This window comes from Oncorhynchus kisutch, linkage group LG24 (assembly GCF_002021735.2).
Source record: "Oncorhynchus kisutch isolate 150728-3 linkage group LG24, Okis_V2, whole genome shotgun sequence".
Taxonomy (NCBI): Eukaryota; Metazoa; Chordata; class Actinopteri; order Salmoniformes; family Salmonidae; genus Oncorhynchus; species Oncorhynchus kisutch.
In genome coordinates this window covers 21,090,504-21,110,132 of record NC_034197.2, presented here as the reverse complement: position 1 = coordinate 21,110,132, position 19,629 = coordinate 21,090,504, and the positions used below count along the sequence as shown (strand labels likewise).

The following is a 19,629-nucleotide window of genomic DNA, read 5'->3' as shown; positions in this document are numbered from 1 at the left end:
TCAACCACTCCACAAATTTCTTGTTAACAAACTATAGTTTTGGCAAGTCAGTTAGGACATCTACTTTGTGCATGACAAGTCATTTTTCCAACAATTGTTTAGATTATTTCATTGAATCACTATTCCAGTGCGTCAGAAGTTTACATACACTAAGTTGACTGTGCCTTTAAACAGCTTTCTGGAAAATCCCAGAAAATGACATGGCTTTAGAAGCTTCTGATCGACTCAAATGATGTAAATTAGCCTATTGGAGGTGTACCTGTGGATGCATTTCAAGGCCTACCTTTACACTCAGTCTGGTCTGGTACATCCTTGGGAGCAATTTCCAAATGCCTGAAGGTACCATGTTCATCTGTACAAACAATAGTACGCAAGTAGAAACACTATGGGACCACGCAGGCGTCAAACCGCTCAGGAAGGAGATGTGTTCTGTCTCCTAGAGATGAACGTATTTTGGTGTGGAAAGTGCAAATCAATCCCAGAACAACAGCAAAGAACCTTGTGAAGGTGCTGGGGGAAAGAGGTACAAACGTATCTATATCCACAGTAAAACGAGTCCTATATCCACATAACCTGAAAGGCCGCTCAGCAAGGAAGAAGCCACTGCTTCAAAACCGCAATAAAAAAGCCAGGATACGGTTTGCAACTGCACATGGGGACAAAGATGGTACTTTTTGGATAAATGTCCTCTGGTCTGATGATACAAAAATAGAACTGTTTGGCCAAAATGACCATGACCTGTTTGGAGGAAAAAGGGGGAGGCTTGCAAGCCGAAAAATACCATCCCAAACACGAAACATGGGGGTGGCAGCATCATGTTGTGGGGGTACTTTGCTGCAGGAGGGCCTGTTGCACTTCATAAAATAGATGGCATCATGAGGTAGGAAAATTATTTGGATATATTGAAGCAACATATCAAGACATCAGTCAGGAAGTTAAAGCTTGGTCGCAAATGGGTCTTCCAAATGGACAATGACCCCAAGCATACTTCCAAAGATGTGGCAAAATGGCTTAAGGACAACAAAGTCAAGGTATTGGAGTGGCCATCACAAAGCCCTGACATCAATCCTATAGAAAATGTGTGGGAAGAAGTGAAAAATCGTGTGCGAGCAAGGTCTACAAAACGGACTTCATTACACCAGCTCTGCCAGGAGGAATGGGCCAAAATTCACCCAACTTATTGTTGGAAGCTTGTGGAAGGCTACCTGAAACATTTAACCCAAGTTAAACTATTTAAAGGCAATGCTACCAAATATTAATTGAGTGTATGTAAACTTCTGACCCACTGGGAATGTGATGAAATAAATAAAAGCTGAAATAAATCATTCTCTCTACTGTTACTCTGACATTTCACATTTTTTAAATCAAGTGGTGATCGCAACTGACCTAAAACAGGGAATTCTTACTAGGATTAAATATCAGTAATTGTGAGAAAAAAACAGAGTTTAAATGTATTTGGCTAAGGTGTATGCAAACCTCCGACTTCAACTGTGTGTGTGTATGTATATATATATATATACACACACACACACTGTACAATAGTTCAAAAGTACTTCAGTCAATAGGATTGAGGTGTGACTAGTTTCTGGTTCTCTGTTTATGGCTTTCTAAACCCACATGGGAACATGTTTTTATCAAACTTTGTGAAGCGCTTTCATCTGTCATATCAAATTGCTGAGGTATTCAAACAGGTTCATACAATGTCACATTAAGTTCACAATGCGAACAATGCACAAGAGTAGCATTGTAAACAAAATATTTTGTTACAGAATTGAGCTATTCAAAATCTGTTAGAAATGTCAATATAATGTATTATCTTAATGATCCAAACATTACTTGGAACAATTGTCAAGGACATCAAAATGTCAGGGAAAAGATACATTAACCTCAGTTTAAAAACTGATGTCATATTTAAAGTTACAATCATGCACACAATACAATTATTCTTACATTGTTTTGTAACAGAGATCTGAAGGGTAAAAAGAGTAACCTACCTTATTTTTCTCCAACTAGACAAGTTCAAAACTAAATTTAAAAAGAACTATATCCATAATACTTAGAGCAAATACTCAAAACACTTGATTAAAACCAAACATTTTAAAAATTAACAGCAAAAACAGAAATAGGCACGGGTTAGTTTTGTAGCTGAAATGTTTTGTGTTGCTCCTGCCTTTCTTCTGCCATGTCAAGTCTTCATCGAAACGTGTTTGCACATAAATGCAAATTTCCAGTTTTCCTCCAATTACAGTCACACTTCCTTCTGCCATGGAGTGCTTTTAGGGCAATACGAAGAGTGGTCGCAAATGGGTCTTCCAAATGGACAATGACCCCAAGCATACTTCCAAAGATGTGGCAAAATGGCTTAAGGACAACAAAGTCAAGGTATTGGAGTGTGCGAGCAAGGTCTACAAAACGGACTTCATTACACCAGCTCTGCCAGGAGGAATGGGCCAAAATTCAGCCAACCCGAGCCCTATACAGTGCCGTGCGAAAGTATTCGGCCCCCTTGAACTTTGCGACCTTTTGCCACATTTCAGGCTTCAAACATAAAGATATAAAACTGTATTTTTTTGTGAAGAATCAACAACAAGTGGGACACAATCATGAAGTGGAACGACATTTATTGGATAGTTCAAACTTTTTTAACAAATCAAAAACTGAAAAATTGGGCTTGCAAAATTATTCAGCCCCTTTACTTTCAGTGCAGCAAACTCTCTCCAGAAGTTCAGTGAGGATCTCTGAATGATCCAATGTTGACCTAAATGACTAATGATGATAAATACAATCCACCTGTGTGTAATCAAGTCTCCGTATAAATGCACCTGCACTGTGATAGTCTCAGAGGTCCGTTAAAAGCGCAGAGAGCATCATGAAGAACAAGGAACACACCAGGCAGGTCCGAGATACTGTTGTGAAGAAGTTTAAAGCCGGATTTGGATACAAAAAGATTTCCCAAGCTTTAAACATCCCAAGGAGCACTGTGCAAGCGATAATATTGAAATGGAAGGAGTATCAGACCACTGCAAATCTACCAAGACCTGGCCGTCCCTCTAAACTTTCAGCTCATACAAGGAGAAGATTGATCAGAGATGCAGCCAAGAGGCCCATGATCACTCTGGATGAACTGCAGAGATCTACAGCTGAGGTGGGAGACTCTGTCCATAGGACAACAATCAGTCGTATATTGCACAAATCTGGCCTTTATGGAAGAGTGGCAAGAAGAAAGCCATTTCTTAAAGATATCCATAAAAAGTGTCGTTTAAAGTTTGCCACAAGCCACCTGGGAGACACACCAAACATGTGGAAGAAGGTGCTCTGGTCAGATGAAACCAAAATTGAACTTTTTGGCAACAATGCAAAACGTTATGTTTGGCGTAAAAGCAACACAGCGCATCACCCTGAACACACCATCCCCACTGTCAAACATGGTGGTGGCAGCATCATGGTTTGGGCCTGCTTTTCTTCAGCAGGGACAGGGAAGATGGTTAAAATTGATGGGAAGATGGATGGAGCCAAATACAGGACCATTCTGGAAGAAAACCTGATGGAGTCTGCAAAAGACCTGAGACTGGGACGGAGATTTGTCTTCCAACAAGACAATGATCCAAAACATAAAGCAAAATCGACAATGGAATGGTTCAAAAATAAACATATCCAGGTGTTAGAATGGCCAAGTCAAAGTCCAGACCTGAATCCAATCGAGAATCTGTGGAATGAACTGAAAACTGCTGTTCACAAATGCTCTCCATCCAACCTCACTGAGCTCGAGCTGTTTTGCAAGGAGGAATGGGAAAAAATGTCAGTCTCTCGATGTACAAAACTGATAGAGACATACCCCAAGCGACTTACAGCTGTAATCGCAGCAAAAGGTGGCGCTACAAAGTATTAACTTAAGAGGGCTGAATAATTTTGCACGCCCAATTTTTCTGTTTTTGATTTGTTAAAAAAGTTTGAAATATCCAATAAATGTCGTTCCACTTCATGATTGTGTCCCACTTGTTGTTGATTCTTCACAAAAAAATACAGTTTTATATCTTTATGTTTGAAGCCTGAAATGTGGCAAAAGGTCGCAAAGTTCAAGAGGGGACGAATACTTTCGCAAGGCACTGTATCTAAGACTGTGGGCCTATGTGCCAAACACCATTATGTTCTGATCGATTCAAGTACATATCTATATCCGTGACATCATTTGCACACGTCTTGGCCAATCCCGCGGAAGATCCTCATCTTCTCCTACAGAAGCATTTTCAACCAGACCGCTGACATTGTCACTTCTTCGGTAGGAATTTCATCCCTGAAAATAAAATGGACAAAATGATTTACCTATAGAACTATTGTAAAGTAGACTTGTGACTGTAGAGTGTGTATAAGATGTATGGATTGAAGGTAGAAGCAGAAGTGTTTATTAGTTTAGTTCAATTGGGGGATCGGCGGTAGGGTTTGCTGGGAATAATAATAAAGGTATATTCTTTTAAAAAGTATGTATGTCTATATAGGTATGTGTATGTATATATGTGTATACATATGCATGCGTGTATGGATATATATATTTACTGGGGCAACCATAGTAGTACGGCGCCCCTGGAGCAAATTAAAGTTAAGTGTCTTGCTCAAGAACACGTCTACAGATGTTTCTTCTTGACAGCTTGGGTATTCGAACTAGCCCTTTTGGTTACTGGCCTGCCGCCCTAGGCTACGCTACCTGATGGACAGATAGGGCGGGGGACAGTCACTAATAATGTAGATGGTGTTAAAATGAAGATGCGAGTGAAGAATGCTTCAAGAATTGGCTTTCTATACAATTACCCTATATCCAACACATGGACAGAGAGACAAGGGGACTGAAAGGAGACATTGTTTCTTCAATGTTTTGGCGGCGAGGCCCTTTTCAAGATGAATATGTAGTAATAGGTCACCGAGCTTGGAAATATATGTAGTAATAGGTCACCGAGCTTGGAAACAAGGAGTAGTTAACAGGACAGCCCAGGGAAACTCACATCATGCAAGAGATGGCCTACTACTGATGTGAAACAAGGCAACTGGCTACCCGTGTACTGTGATTCACCTATGCCAGGGATGCGCAACTGGTGGCCTGCAAAATACATTTTGTTTTTAGGGGGGACGGGGGTATTGGTGTCAGTCAGTGTCTCAAATTACCATTGAGTTAGAATAGTAGAATGTACAAGGTTCAAAATATAAATTTGGTTGTGCATCAGCTGTTTTTATCTTGTTATGTCAGTCACTGACAGTCACACAATTAGCCTATGTCAGCAAAAACTTTTTTTTTTAGATTGGGTAAGTTAGTCTAACAAGGGCCCCCAAAAGGCTAGGGCCTGTATAATACCATTCACTAAGACTACACTATGTACTTTCACTCTGACTGCATATGTGGGTTTGCAGACCTGCGTGCCACTGCAGCACCCCATGATGAGTTCCAATTTTTTTGTGGCCTCCACCCCCATCAAAGTTGAACATTCCTGGCCTATGCAATAAAAATGGTTGTTGTCGAAACTAGCCAACAATATCAGCAGCCCAATAGGATCTCGGAGTAAGAAAGAAGCGAAACTCCATAGCTACTACTATTAAATAGTCTCACTATATGAACTTGGATTACAGTCAAGCTCTGGTATGTGTGAAATCATCAAGTTGCATTAATATTCAACACTGTCACTTGGAACGCAGACATGCACAGACAAAGTGTTCCTCATACCCTATTCAGTTGCGTTTTGGAACCACACCTATCTTTCATGAGTTGCAATTAAATACACACCTGTTTGACAAATTTGTCCGTACATAAATCCACAATAAGCACCTAGAATGCAAAACAGAGACAGAACCTTTAAATTATCAATGACAAAATGAACGCAGGTCAAATGTATTGGGCTTTGAATTAGACGTCGGTGACTTTCTACCATTAACTGTTGGTAAGTGTTTGCAGATTGATACGGCAGTTTGTTAGTCCTACTGTAAAGACGTTCATAGAACTACCATTAGGTGGCAGTAAAATACTTTATTAAACAGGTACTCAGCGAAATGACATTGCCACGAATAGCACCACAGATATTGAGATGAGCGAGATGCAACAATTCGCTCTCACACAGGTCACCCACAGTATCTGCGCATGTGCAATGGTTCGCCAACATCACGCTGAAACAGCGTGGTAGCCACAGGACCAAAACAGCGGAGAAGTTGAACCTTGCGCTTAATCTCTCTTAGTTGTTGTGAAAATTGACCCCCTATGCGGTTTACTTTCTGCATCTACATCATATCGCGGAGTCTACCTTTAAGTATGGTAAACAACTGTGCGCAACAGAATTCTGTAACCCTAACCCTATATCAAAGAACTAGTCAGTCGGGTACTTGATCATCAATTCTGACAAGATAAAAAATGTTTTCCTTTGTAGCATGGCCATCTAGTGACTAGCCACTGGGAATCAGACGGTGACCTTTGTCACTGACCTCCTCTATGGGCAGCTCCAGAAGTTTGGGCAGGCAGGGCGCCAGCGCCCCCATGAGGAAGGGAGTGGGAGAGCAGCTGATGTCTAGCATGCTAGCGGGCAGCACAGGCACAAATGTATGCTGCCAGGTGAACGGGTAGAGCAGCGCCAGCGCGGCATGGCCACAACGAGATAGCACACTGAAGAGAAGAGAGAGGGATGAAGAGATGATCAACTCCTGAGAAGAGGCACCCACTTTACAGACAACGCATGTCAAGGTAGGGTAGCCTAGTGGTTAGAGCATTGGACTAGTAACCAGAAGGTTGCAAGTTCAAACCCCCGAGCTGACAAGGTACAAATCTGTCGTTCTGCCCCTGAACAGGCAGTTAACCCACTGTTCCTAGGCTGTCATTGAAAATAAGAATTTGTTCTTAACTGACTTGTCTAGTTAATTAAAGGTTAAAAAAGTAATATATATATGGAGTCCATATGGTCTGTATAATACTATGTACTTTTACACCGGCCAACAGGAGAGCAAAGCACACAATACATTCCTGGACCAGTGCTCAGTTATTTGACCAAATAAAACTCTTACAACAATAGTTGATTTCTGGGCAGAGACATTGCACATGATTGCAGATTTTGTTGACATAGTGTCTGCAATAAAGAGGTAGGAACTTAACTAAACGTTGTCACTTCCTCTTGTTACTAGATTTTTTTATTTGTTTTGCTCGAATCCTTGCCTACTTTTGAAAAAGGTCAAATATAATCGAGGAGGTGAGGAAACAAATGTGCTTGTATGAAATGGGACTCTCCTCCACTAGCACGTCATCATGCAAATTTGGTTTGCAGGGGTTGAATCCCAAAATAAATGTGTAAAGTAGTAAAAATGTTGCTAGTTGTGCAAAACATTTAATATGTAAAAGGATAAGTAGTGTATCGTTTTCAAATGTGTACATGCTTTTCTCCTTCACGAAAAGAGCTGATTCAAAGAGGTTGTTGCGGATTTTGAAACATTTACAGGCTAGCCGCCGGGAGAATACACTTGTGCTTCCTAGGCGGGAGGAGACTATCGAGAAGAGGAAGACACTCCTCTGTTCGCCTATTAATGAATTGACACTCTCCTACATACGACGACCACTTTGCAGTTTCTGGGTCACAGAGGAGAGGACAGACTTTTGCCCCATCTCCCCCTGTAGTTACTCTTTACATGGAGTCCTAGAGGTCCTCTTAGTGGTGTGATTGTGTTACCTCATTTCCTGAGCCTGGGAGGAAGCTCCTGAGTGTGATGGTGCGTCCAGAGGCGGGAAAAGGAGCCTCCATGACGCTACGCATGAAGGGGGACACCAGGGCTGGACAGATCTCCCTGCGCCTCTCTACCTCCTCCAAGATCTGAAAACACACACACAGTATATTAGTGTTGCATGGTATACCGTTACCACTGTAATATCACGGTACAAAAACGTCATGATACCAACATTTTAGAATCCCGAAGTACTGTTTCATATGATACTACTGATTTTTTTCTAAAATGTTTGAACTGAAGCAACCACTAGTCTGTTGTATGTGCAGGTCCAATAATATCCACTTCACTTTCATGTGCATATCACGTGTGGCAGCTGTAATCAGCCAGCCGCAACCCCTATCAGTTCCTCACCTGCTTCTCTCCGTCCACTTTTCATGCGCGTCTATTCCGCCGTCATTTAAAATATATATATCATTTAGCAGTGATAGCGAGGGGGGATGCAGACCCAAACGAGTCTTCAGTTGTTACATTTGTAACATTGGAGCAGCGCGCAAAGCGAGCAATGTTGACACATTGTATAATTTCGTCGCCTGTTATAACCAAGAGCACAGACCAGTCTAAGTAGACTAGGCAAGGTCACTGTCATGCAGCCTCTCAGTGTCAGAGGGAAAATGGAGCACTGCTTTGTGACATAATTGATTGCAGCTTTACAGCAAAGAAAACAGCTTGTCTCTAGCCTAAACCATTTATATATATATATATTACCGGACATGCCTTTTTCTTTCTATTGGGATTCACATGCATTTTATATAATTTCACAAACCATGGCACAGGCCGTTTGAAACTAATCCAGGGTCGCTAATTATTGGTTTGATAACAAACGTTTTCAGTCATGTTACCTAACAACAGCTAACAACCTGGTAACATGACAGTAGGTTTAGGCAAATTTGATTGGCAGAGGAAGAAAGGAAAACTGTACTACTCATGAGATGTGCTTCAAAAGGTAGGATTCATTCAGGCCTAATGTAAGTAAACTATATCAAAAATATATTTCTTTCTGGTGTTCCTTCAATTCTGTTTGGTGCCTAACGTTTTCAAAATTCAAAAAGGCACTCGAACATCTGAGCCATCTCCTCTGCAGGTGCACGGTAACAGTTGAACAAGATGAGAAAAAATAAGAAATCCGCTCACTGCTCGATAGGATCGCTGCTCTTTAATAAGCTGATGCAGCACTCCATCACTCTCCTTCTTGGTCAAATGGCCCTTGCACTGCCTGGAGGTGTGTTTTGGGTCACTGTCCTGTTGAAAAACAAATGATTGTACCACTAAGCGCAAACCAGATGGGATGGCGTATCGCTGCAGAATGCTGTGGTAGCCATGCTGGTTAAGTGTGCCTTGAATTCTAAACAAATCACTGACAGTGTCACCAGCAAGGCACCCCCACACCATCACAGCTCCTCCTCCATGCTTCATGGTGGGTACCACACATGCAGAGATCATCAGTTCACCTACTCTGCGTCTCACAGACACGGAGGTTGGAACAAAAAATATAACATTTGGACTCATCAGACCAAAGGACAGATTTCCACCGGTCTAATGTCCATTGCCCGTGTTTCTTGGCCCAAGCAAGTCTCTGCTTCTTATTAGTGTCCTTTAGTAGTGGTTTCTTTGCAACAATTCAACCATGAAGGCCTGATTCACGCGGTCTCCTCTGAACAGTTGATGTTGAGATGTGTCTGTTACTTGAGCTTTATTTGAGCTGCAATCTGGAGGTGCAGTTAGTTGCCGATTTCTGAGTTGCAGTTAACTCTAATGAACTTATCCTCTGCAGCAGAGGTAAATCTGGGTCTTCCTTTCCTGTGGCGGTCCTCATGAGACAGTTTCATCATAGTGCTTGATGGTTTTTAACAACAGCACTTTAAGAAAAAAAATTCTTCAAAGTTCTTCAAATGTTATGGATTGACTGACCTTCATGTCTTAAAGTAATGATGGACCCTCATTTCCCTTTGCTAAAAATAAAGAGAAATGAGTAGGTGTCCAAACTTTTGACTGGAACTGTACACTGAACAGTGTGATGTTCTATGCAAACATTGAATATAAGTGGGAATTTAAGTGGGAGGTTTTTGGAGAACATTTAGAAAGAGCTAGGCCACAGATTCTTTTTACACCGTAGTATCGCAATACTACTCGGTACTGTGATACTTGGCCTGGTATCGTATAGTTTGTCAAATGTTGCCTTCGTGACAAGCCTACAGTATATAACTCCATAACTACACCCCTAAACACAAAGAATATCCTGATGACAAGTATCAACAAGGGACTACACCAGGATTACATAACATACTAGCAGCTTGCTTCATTGTCTACGATTTTCTTTATTTATTTACAATAAATTCACACGACTCGAAAAATGGGTGGAACATAACACATCCTAAAATAATTATTAATGATTAATTATTTGATAATTATTATCATTCTCAAAACACACCATTCTGATTTGCTAAGACATTTTAATAGACTTTAGTTTGAACCCTTTGAATCTATGTGTACAAGCAGGCTAAAATGTATTTTATAAACTGGTTTGAGCCCTGAATGCTGATTGGCTGAAAGCCATGGTTTTAATTACTTTGGTAACCAGTTTATAATAGCAGTAAGGAACCTCAGGGGTTTGTGCTACAGTGCATTCGGAAAGCATTCAGACCCCTCAACTTTTTCCACATTTTGTTATGTTACCACCCCCCCAAAATCTACACACAATACCCCATATTGACAAAACAAAATCAGTTTAGACATTTTTGCAAATGTATATAAAAAAATCGAAATATATATTCACGTAAGTATTCAGACCCTTTACGCAGTACTTTGTTGAAGCACTGTTGGCAGCAATTACAGCCTCGAGTCTTCTTGACACTACAAGCTTGGCACACCTATATTTGGGGAGTTTCTCCCATTCTTCTCTGCAAGACTTGTCCCGAAGCCACTCCTACATTGTCTTGGCTGTCCTGAAGCCACTCCTGCGTTGTCTTACTGTTGTTGTCCTGTTGGAAGGTGAGCCTTCACCCCAGTCTGAGGTCCTGAGTGCTCTGGAGCAGGTTTTTGATTTAACTGTCATATGACATAGGGAGGAGACAGGCAGATATAAGTATATATATATATATATATATATATATATATTTTAATTGATCATAACTCACACATGACAGACAGACACTCATGACAGTTGTGGTTTTCAATTGTACAGTTCTGACTCAGTGTACTTTGCTCAGTTCATCTTTCCCTTGATCCTGACTAGTCTTCCAGTCCCTGCCGCTGAAAAACCTCCCACAGCACGATGCTACCACCACCATACTTCACCATAGGGATTGTGCCAGGTTTCCTCCAGACGTGACGCTTGGCATTCAGGCCAAAGAGTTCAATCTTGGTTTCATCAGAACAGAGAATCTTGTTTCTCATGTTCTGAGAGTCTTTAGGTGCCTTCTGGCAAACTCCAAGAGTGCCGTCATGTGGCTTTTATTGAGGAGTGGCTTCCAGCTGGCCACTACCATAAAGGGCTGATTGGTGGAGTGGTACAGAGATGGTTGTTCTTCTGGAAGGTTCTCCCATCTCCACCGAGGAACTCTAGAGCTTTGTCAGTGACCGTTGGGTTCTTGGTCATCCCCTTACCAAGGCCCTTCTCCCCCGATTGCTCAGTTTGACCTGGCAGCCTGCAAGGAAGAGTCTTGGTGGTTCCTAACTTCTTCCATTTAAAAATAATGGAGCCCACTGTGTTATTGGGGACCTCCAATGCCACAGAAATATTTTGGTACCCTTTCCCAGATCCATGCCTTGACACAATCCTTCCTCGGAGCTCAACGGACAATTCCTTCGCCCTCATGGCTTGGTTTTTGCTCTGACTTTTTTGCTCACTGTCAACTGTGGGACCTTATATGGACAAGTGTGTACCTTTCCAAATCATGTCCAATCAATTGAATTTACCACAGGTGGACATCTCAAGGATGATCAATGGAAACAGGATGCACCTGAGCACAATTTCGAGTCTCATAGCAAAGGGTCTGAATGATAATGTAAATAAGGTATACTTAAAAATAAAAATAAATTATACATTTGCAAACATTTCTAAAAACCTGTTTTCGATTTGTCAATATGGGGTATTGTGTAGATTGAGTATTATTTGTTTAATCCATTTTAGAATAAGGCAGTATCGTAACAATGTGGAAAAAGGGAAAGGCTCTGAATACTTTCCGAATGCACTGCATATGGCCAAAATACCAAGGCAATGGCTGTATCGAGGCACACAGCGTTGCGTGTGCATAAGAACAGTAATATATGGCAGGTAGCCTAGTGGTTAGAGCGTTGGGCCAGCAATCGACAGGTTGCTAGATCGAATCCCCGAGCTGACAAGGTACAAATCTGTCGTGCTGCCCCTAAACACTGTTCCTAGGCCGTCATTGGAAATAAGAATTTGTTCTTAACTGACTCGCCTAGTTAGATAAAGGTATATATATATAAACTCAACAAAAAAAGAAACGTCCCTTTTTCAGGACCCCGTCTTTCAAAGATGATTCATAAAATTCCAAATAACTTCACAGATCTCCATTGTAAAGGGTTAAAACACTGTTTCCCATGCTTGTTCAATGAACCATAATTAATGAACATGCGCCTGTGGAACGGTCGTTAAGACACGAACAGCTTACAGACGGTAGGCAATTAAGGTCACAGGTATTAACACTAAAGAGGCCTTTCTACTGACTCTGAAAAACACCAAAAGAAAGATGCCCAGAGTCCCTGCGTGAATGTGCCTTAGGCATGCTGCAAGGAGGCATGAGGACTGCAGATGTGGCCAGGGCAATAAATTGCAATGTCCGTACTGTGAGACGCCTAAGACAGCGCTACAGGGAGACAGGACGGACAGCTGATCGTCCTCGCAGTGGCAGACCACGTGTAACAACACCTGCATAGGATCGGTACATCTGAAATTCACACCTACGGGACAGGTACAGAATGGCAACAACAACTGCCCTAGTTACACCAGGAACGCAAATCACTCCATTAGTGCTCCGACTGTCCACAATAGGCTGTGAGAGGCTGGACTGAGGGCTTGTAGGCCTGTTGTAAGGCAAGTCCTCACCAGACATCACCGGCAACAACGTTGCCTATGGGCACAAACCCACCGTCGCTGGACCAGACAGGACTGGAAAAAAGTGCTCTTCACTGAAGAGTCACGGTTTTGTCTCACCAGGGGTGATGGTCGCATTCGCATTTATCGTCAAAGGGAATTAGCGTTACACCGAGGCCTGTACTCTGGAGCGGAACCAATTTGGAGGTGGAGGGTCCATCATAGTCTGGGGCGGTGTGTCACAGCATCATTGGACTGAGCTTGTTGTCATTGCAGGCAATCTCAACGCTGTGCATTACAGGGGAGACATCCTCCTCCCTCATGTGGTACCCTTCCTGCAGGCTCATTCCTGACAATGCCACCAGCCATACTGCTCGTTCTGTGCGTGATTTCCTGCAAGACAGGAATGTCAGTGTTCTGCCATGGCCAGCGAAGAGCTCAATCCCATTTAAGCACCTCTCGGACCTGTTGGATCTGAGGGTGAGGGCTAGGGCCATTCCCCCCAGAAATGTCCGGGAACTTGCAGGTGCCTTGGTGGAAGAGTGGGGTAACATCTCACAGCAATAACTGGCAAATCTGGTGCAGTGCATGGGAAGGAGATGCACTGCAGTACTTAATGCAGCTTGTGGCCACACCAGATACTGACAGTTACTTTTGATTTTGACCCCCCCTTCGTTCAGGGACACATTATTACATTTCTGTTAGTCACATGTCTGTGGAACTTGTTCAGTTTATGTCTCAGTTGTTGTATCTTTTTAGTTTCATAGAAATATTTACACATGTCAAGTTTGCTCAAAATAAACGCAGTTGACAGTGAGCACGTTTATTTTTTTTGCTGAATATTACATATACACACACCACACCACACGCCTTATTGCTTAATTATATGAAGAGTTTAATCACACTGCTGGTTACCTTAGCAAACAGGTTGAAGCAGCCCAGCCTGCTTACAATGCAGTGAACTTCAGGCAGTCTTTTCCCCTTTCCTCTTGGCTAAAAGGCACAAATAAACACAGAAATCAGCATGAAAACCAACCCTGCCATTCAGTATCAACAATGTTATTGCAACGCTGTATCAACGCTGACATTCCAAAACAAACACTCAGTCCAGACCATAAAATAGTCAAAATAAACAACAGCGCAATACATTTAAAACACACAAATCTAACATTAAATGTACAGTCATGAATTTAACACGTGGACAAATAGGAAATTATGTTTAGTTTGGGACACTGATTCAGAGGTTTTACGGCCTATGACTGTAGTATATCCCTTAGAGATGTTGCGTAAGCACTTTACTGCCTAGTCCTCACACACAACGTAATGACTCATTCACACACACTCACCAGGATCTTACGACAGTAACAAAAGCACCGGCTGCCATCCTCTCCTGTCAAGACAAAAGAGAAGGTTTCACTACAAAGACGGATAAAAGCATAGACAATAGGACAGGGATGCACAAAGTGATAGAGTTAAGCAGTGTTCTCGTGCAGTCTCCCTTGGAGGAAAAGACAAAGCATGGCATATGAACTGCAATCATGTTCCTCTTTGTCTGAATCACTAGATAATCTCCCTTTCATTGGACATGTCTTGGACTTAATTCTTACATCATCATATAATAACTTCATTTTAGCACAGTAATTATTACAAAAACGTAGCTACTTTTGAAATGTTTTACCTGTTCCAATGCTCATATTAAGTGGTTGTATGCATATTTATATTACATGAATACCCTTATTGTAACACCACTGCTACATACTGTGACCATAATGTGAATGTGACAGAAGCTTACCTGTGCAGGTGTCCAGAAGGCCGCCCGTCCTGAGAGTCTGGGAAGCAGAACATGGGAATGGCCTTCAGCCGGTCGTCGGCTTCACGGGAGTGACGGGAAGACTTCTCAAACTATAGCGGTTAAGAAAGGATAAAGATACAGAGCGTCTAATTTTACTCCCCGGCCAGCAAAACAGAAACAATAGTACAATGGTAACTAAAAAAACTCAACATTCTGGGGTTTCCTTTGAGCTGAGCCCATCCATGGTACATCAAGCAGTATTTCCCCTATACAAAAATGTGTAAGTGGGTCTATCCGCCTAGCTCTGTTGCCCCCATCTGAAAGAGGTTGGCTTTAATTGGTTTCAATTGACAATAACCTTGTTGGGAAACTGTTGCGTGATCTCAGGGGTGTAGGAGTTTAAAGAACTGAAAGAGCTGCTGTTGCTGGAGCTGGATCAGGTCCCTCTCCAGGGAGCTGTAGACTGGCCTCCGCTTCAGCGTGGACTGGACATAGGCCGAGCGCCTGGACCCTCCTGGTGGAGACAGTGAACATTTTTCAAAATACCTAATAAGTGAATCTGGTTGGGAACTCTCTTTGATTAAATGGTAATAGAATGTGATCAAATGTGAATGGAAAATGGATGGATCTATATGAGTGTAGACGGCATGGGACATTGACTGAACTCAACATTCTCAAAATGTCAGCCAAACATTTATTTGGGAGTGAAAGTTCACTTTAAATATGAATGACAATTTGACAAGTAGCAGGTCAATGCTATAGTAGTACCTTTAGTGTTGTCCTCTGGGTCACTTTCAGTTCCACTGGTCTCCTCTGTTCAGAGAGCGAGAGAGAGAGTGAGTGTACGCATGCGAGATACATAGACAGAGAGAAAAAGCGAGACAGGAGTGTAATAAAGGGATGAAAGAAAGAGACATCATAGGAGACTGACAGTGTCTTTGTACTGTATTTGTAACAGTGATGTAATAATGTATCTCAAAACTACGGGTCTTTACAGTCAGTAGTTTATCTACATCTTCTAGACAAGTTGAAGGGTAATAATTGTCATACCACGCGCTGAACCTCCCTGGCTCTTCACTCTCTTCTTCCCTCGTTTGGTGTCGAAGATCACATGAATCTTGTTGACATACTGCATCACGGAAACCACACACACACACACACACACACACACACACACACACACACACACACACACACACACACACACACACACACACACACACACACACACACACAGATATATTGATCTGATACAAATAAAAATCATGTCTGGCCACTTAAACTAGTAATAAAATTGTGGCCAATCAAATAAATGTGATTTAAGCACACTTCCTTGTTGCACTGAAAAATGTTGTTTTCTAATGGGCACTGGTTTGGTTTGGTTTGGATAGGGCCATCAGTCAAGTTTCAACTTGAGTAGTAGAATGAGTGACCTGGATCCAGAGCCAAGCACACAGGAAGCTCAGACATCTCCAAATTGACCAGGGAGTGTAGGCCTACAACACTAGCTTGGCTTCTTTATGTGTAGTCATGCAAACAGACCAATCCACCTAATAGCATGCTTTTCCCACTCAGAGTCAAAATTACATACAACCGCCGTAGTAGTTTGAGGAAACACAATTTCCACTTTGTAGAAAACGCTTATGAAATGCTTGTGTGTTTACCTGAGGCAGTCTGTGTGTTTTATGGATGGTTGTGGGTCGCTTGGGTAAGGCAGGTCTAGGGGGGGGCTTCTGTAGGTGAGGATTGTGTCGCTGCCAGTGAGTCCTTCCTCTCCACCCACAACGTGAGAGGCTTGGGAGGAAGCTGCGACACAGGAGACAAGGTGTTAATGAAAGATTAAAGCATGTTTAAAAATATATATATATTATACTAATTGTTTCACATTTCCTGTAACAGCTGTCATTACTACCTTTGGGGTGAGAGGGTTCTTGTCTCTGTGCCATGGTCCAGGGTCGGGGACGAACAATGGGGAGACACATAGTAGGAGACGGCTTGACATCCTCATATGTGTTGTCTCTGGTCAGGTGTTCAGCTGGACATGGTCAAAGGTGAGGGAGATAGATGACTCTGAGGCTCTGCTGAGGTATTTCTTCCCTTCTCCCAGAACAACTTGTCTCCCTCCAGCCTCTGCCAGAAGCCCCTTGAGGTATAGAAATTCCCTGGGGGCAGGCTCTCTCCATGGTCATCCACTGACAGAGGTAGGTGTTTGGTCAACTTAACTTCCAGCACACCACCCACATTCAGTTCCTCATTGTTGGGGATTATCCTATCTAATTGGAAAATGTTTGTAGTGTCTGTTGTAAGAGATTGCAAAGGTATTGCAGTTGAAGTCTTACTGAAACAAGAGTGTTTTTGAGGGGGATCCAACTTTCCGTCCACCTCTCCCCTCTCCTCTTCCCTGCTCTAGGCCCAAAGCCAGCATGGAGAGAGGGGGCACACTGCCAGCTCACCCTCACTGCATGGTTGATGTAGGCATGAAGGCCCTTCCGGTGTACAGACAGACAGTGTTAAACACAGTGAGTCTGTCCTGCGATTGGTTTAGCCACAGTAGCCTATTGAAGGCAATGAGTTTTACAGGGGTCTGTGTTCTATCCTTTTCTTTTTAAACCACTCTTCCTTTAAACAGAGTCTGCTCTTTTCCCTCCTTTCCTCTTAAAGAAAGACCTGCAAAGCAAAGGACACAAGTTACTTATCCGTTAACGCTTCAAAACAAGTTAAAACACTCCGAAGAGAAAGCAAAGAGAAACCTGTCGAAGAGAATGTACAATCTAGTGAGAAGGACAACACTATTTCAACAGCACACTCCTGATGTAGTGGAAGGCGTACGGGATGTGTTTGGCTGGAGGAAGCAGGAAAGGATAGGCTCCTGTCAAGGTCAGTAGCCAAAAATAAAACCCGGAGGAGAAAAGAAGGCAACAACAGGAACAAGGCGCTGGAGCTTTTAGCAGCCAGAGGGGTGTCTGTCAGTCAGTCTGGGAGCCCCCCCCCAGTCCCATCATTAACCACAGCTGTCCCATTACAGAACACCATGATAGATTAAAACATTTGATCTAATTTACTCTTATCTCAAACATCTCTTTCAGTGGATGAGGAAGGACAGATATTTCAAGTATGCTTATGCCGACTTCAGCACATCTAGGCCTTAAAGCCGTGAAAACATTAACTGAAGATAGGAGCAATTGATGGACAAAGGGCCCGTGACAAACAATTAAGATAAATGATTGAGCATTCCGGTTAATCCATATCACAACCACAGTAATGTTGTATTACTGTAAAATGTGTTATATATTGCTATTCCTATTTGATAGGAACAGACAATTCAAACATTGACATTTTGAGTCCTTTACAGTGAATTGCTCCATATTGGGTTTAGCTTGTGCTAAAACTACAACTGAACAGTTTGGCATGCGATACTCATATTCATGATCTTGCACAGCCCCCTCATTGTATTGTGAGGCCCAAGTCCCTATGTGAAATCTTCCCTAAATATATTCAGACTCCTGTTCCGGGCAGATTCCTTTCCAATTTAGTTACCGTACTCTGTTTGCTGGAAGCAAAGTTCTTGGACACGTTGCACATTTTTTTGAAAGCTGAAAGCATTTAGAAAAGGGAGACATGGTGAAATTCCAGTGCTGCTCATGATAATAATAATTATGTGCTGCATTCCAGCAGAGCCAGCTAGGAGGAGGCTAGGGAATCAATTTGACCAGAGACAGTCGTCATTCAGGCTCCGCAAATTATGCCTTTTGTTTGGTTTGACATAAATCAATGGGTTAGCCAGCTAACTTTGATGAACCACCAGAAACTACTATTGATTTTCTGGTTAATTAAGAAAGCTAAACTTAGATGTGTTTTTGGTTGTTGAGTCAATGAGACCATGTCCATTTAATGATTATATTTCAACAACAAAAAAGTTGTTTCAGAACACTTAGGCAAGTTAGCTGGCTAACTTATAGAACAAAAGCCAACAGATGGCAATAATGAGTCGTTTATCTTACCATCCAAATGCATTTTACGCAGCCGGCAATACATTATCCACTAAGGATGCATAGGCTTCGGTTTGAGTCCAGGCTGCATCACATCCGGCTGTGATTGGGAGTCCCATAGGGCGGTGCACAATTGGCCCAGCGTCGTCTGGGTTTGGCCGGGGTAGGCCGTCATTGTAAATAAGAATTAATTAAATAAAGGTTACATTTAAAAATTAAAAATTGTATGGAGGTCAATGAATGGCTTTTTTTCTACATGAGGTTTATTTGATCGAATATACGTTTTGTAATGCTTAAGTTGTTACAAGTGTTCCTCATAAGTAGGACATGTGACATGCCGGCAAATTTGCCTCGAGTTGCCTCGAGATGGCTATGTTAAAGAGGCGACAACCAATAGACAGAGAAAAGGCAACTGTGTGTGAGAGCCAAACGCTTGCTGCATGAGTGTACCAAACTGCAGACTAAGAATGGAATCCTTGACAGAAAGGTTGGTTAGTCATCACTAGAACATTCAAGGCCACTGTCTTGAAACACCTACATAATGACATGGGGCATGTGAGTGCAGATAAGGTTACTCACCTGGCGAGAGAGCAATTTTATTGGCCATTTATTCAACAAGAAGTTGAGCACTATGTCACAAAGAAATGTAGTTGCATCAAGCAAAAAATACCAAATGTGCCACGGAAACCTCCAATGGGCAAGCTCACATCAATTGCTCCCTTTGAGTTGGTCTCAAAATACTGTTCTACGTGTGTGTGTGTGTGTGTGGGAGGGGAGGGGGGATATGAATACATCTTAGTATCAGTCGATAATTTCACAAGGTTTACACAGACCTACGCCACCACAAGTCTGCAAAGACAGCAGCGGAGAAAACCGGATATCCTCAAGAGGCGCCACCACGATCAAGGCTGGGAATTTGAAAACAAACTCTTTGGAAGACTTCAGGAGCTGGCAGGGGTCGGCCACTCCCGCACAACGCTAGATCCTCCTCAGGGAAATCTAGTGGAACAGATTAATCGTACGCTGCTACAGATGCTTCCCACTCTTCC

At 42.4% G+C, this 19,629-nt stretch overlaps 1 long non-coding RNA gene across 1 annotated transcript; it reads right to left on the bottom strand.

Annotated features, from left to right (window-relative positions):
- Positions 1-5,374: 5,374 nt before the first annotated feature.
- LOC109869260 (uncharacterized) lies at positions 5,375-18,718 on the bottom strand. The gene is made up of 10 exons (XR_004205275.1): positions 16,504-18,718; positions 16,256-16,397; positions 15,642-15,720; positions 15,360-15,404; positions 14,950-15,105; positions 14,592-14,701; positions 14,146-14,189; positions 13,715-13,792; positions 7,689-7,829; positions 5,375-6,637 (listed from the first exon to the last, which is right to left on the bottom strand). It is a non-coding gene; the product is annotated as an uncharacterized LOC109869260 (long non-coding RNA).
- Between the last annotated feature and the right edge of the window lie 911 nt (positions 18,719-19,629).